Source organism: Penaeus monodon, chromosome 10 (assembly GCF_015228065.2).
Source record: "Penaeus monodon isolate SGIC_2016 chromosome 10, NSTDA_Pmon_1, whole genome shotgun sequence".
Taxonomy (NCBI): domain Eukaryota; kingdom Metazoa; phylum Arthropoda; class Malacostraca; order Decapoda; family Penaeidae; genus Penaeus; species Penaeus monodon.
In genome coordinates, this window is record NC_051395.1 from 17,083,455 (window position 1) to 17,085,954 (window position 2,500).

At 22.7% G+C, this 2,500-nt stretch overlaps 1 protein-coding gene across 1 annotated transcript in view; it reads right to left on the bottom strand.

The window, feature by feature from the left end:
* Positions 1 to 2,500, bottom strand: part of LOC119577889 (alpha-2-macroglobulin receptor-associated protein-like) — a gene marked incomplete in the record, with an annotated part of 41,676 nt that overhangs the window by 30,798 nt on the left and 8,378 nt on the right.

A 2,500-nucleotide genomic window follows, 5' to 3' on the forward strand; every position in this document is an offset into this window, starting at 1 on the left:
ATATGAATATAAGAATAGTAAGTAAATATAAATAGATATAATATAATAAAATAATATATATATATAATATAGAATAATATATAATAATATATATAGAAGTATATATAGTAATATATATATTAATTAATATATATATATATATAATAATATATTATATATATATATATATATTATATATATATATATATATAATAATAGATATATATAGAACATATTATATATATATAGCTATATATAGATAGATATGATATATATAGACATAATATAAGTATAATCATATAATATATAATGACATATATATAGTAATATATATAATAGAAATAGATTATATATGATTAGATAATAGACATAATATAAATATATATATATATATATAAATATATAATCAACACATATAATATATATTATAATAATATATAATATAAGATAATATATATATATAATATAATAGTAACATAGATAATATATATGAATATATATATATAGTAGATATTAATATATAGGATATAGATATAGATATATATATATATATATATATAGTAATATGAGATATATATATAGATATCATATAATAAAAAATAATAAATATATATAGATTAAATAATATATATATAATATAAATATATAATATATTATATATATATATTAAAATATATATATATATATATATTATATATATATATATATTATATATATATATATATATATATATATTATATATATATATATATATATATATATATATATATATATATATATTATATATATATATATAAACATATATATATATATATATAACATATGTATATATTACATTACATATATATTATATATTAGATGAATAGTAAAACATCTAGTTTTGCATTGTGTGTTTTTCTACCATATATATGAGTATAGATATTGAGATGTATCTATAGATACATATATGTATAAATATATATATATATACATTTATATATATATTAGATATACATATAGATATAGATATATATACATAGATATAGATAGACGTGTGTTTATATGTGTGTATATTATATATATAATATATATATATATATATATATATATATATATATATATATATATATATATATATATATATATATATATATATTTGTTTATATATATATAGATGTTTATGTACAGATATATAGATATAGATATATAGATACACCAGTGGCCAAGATCAATGGGCCGCTCTCACACTTTCAGCTCAATTCAAAATATTTGCTCTGTTACTCGGTATATCCAAATGGAAACTTAATAAGGTGAATGAAATAGTAGAAATTTGTTAAGAAAGTTATTGCTTGGTATTTGGGAGTTTTTATATCAGCTTCACTGTTTCAGATTTTTTTTTAATTGGATATAAAATGCAATAAGAATCATTGAAAGTTTCAAGCAGATTAAAGCTAATATATATAATAGAGGAAAAAGCTTTGCTAAAAAGCCTTGCTTTGATATGGTTCCTGTTGCTTCATTACTTCAAACAATAATTGACTAATTTATCATAGTTTTCCTCACATTTTCATTAACTTGAAGATGATTTTTGTAATCCAATTCCCCACTTATTATTACAAAACAGTATTTGATTACTTAGGCCCAATTGAAGTTGACTTTCATTTGTTATAGAGTATGGCCCCTGTTCCTAGATTGAGTATGGAATAAGATTGCCGAAAGGATGAAAGTAGCAAGGTCTACTGAGCAAGAGATGGTTAAAAAACACAAAGAAACAGAAACAGTGAAAGACTGGGAAGGCAGTGACAGGAAAAAGACAGCAACAAAAAGATAGGACAGAGTCATTATAAAGGCTGCCTTACGAGATAAAAGGAAGACATTTGCCAATGAGCTCAAGAAGAATTTTGACATGGACATGGGTTGTAGGACAGTGAGGAAAAAACTTATGGAGAGTGGTTTAAAGTATTATAGGGCTAAGTAGAAGCCATTATTGACTGAAAACCCAAATAAAAAAAAGACTTGAATGAGCAATCGCACATAGAGGTTTCAACTGGGAAAGAGTTCTTTTCAGTGATGAGAGCAGATTTTGCTTAATAAGTGATATCAGTTACAAGAAGAAAATGAGAGGATTACCTTCTTGAATATTTGGTATCATGGTATAGGACTGCATTACTAGCTAGTGCAATTTCATTTCTAATCCACTATTTTGAGGCTAGTGAAGCAGTATTCCAGCAGGACAATGTTTCCTGCCACACTGCAAAGATTGTTAGACCTGGATGGGCAAAATTAAGCTGACAGTTGTGGAATGGTCTGGTAATAGTTTTGATATGAACCCCATTGAGAATGTTTGGGACTATATTACAAAGAAAATTGAGTCTGCAGTGTCTAAAAACAATGACAATCTATGGGAGAGGGTAAACAAATAGTGGTAATACATTTATATTGACTATATAACCAAGTTGTATGAGAGTATGGAACAGAGAATTAATGCTACGATAAAGGCAAATGGAGGCTCTACCAGATATTACAGCAATTTCTTTATGTA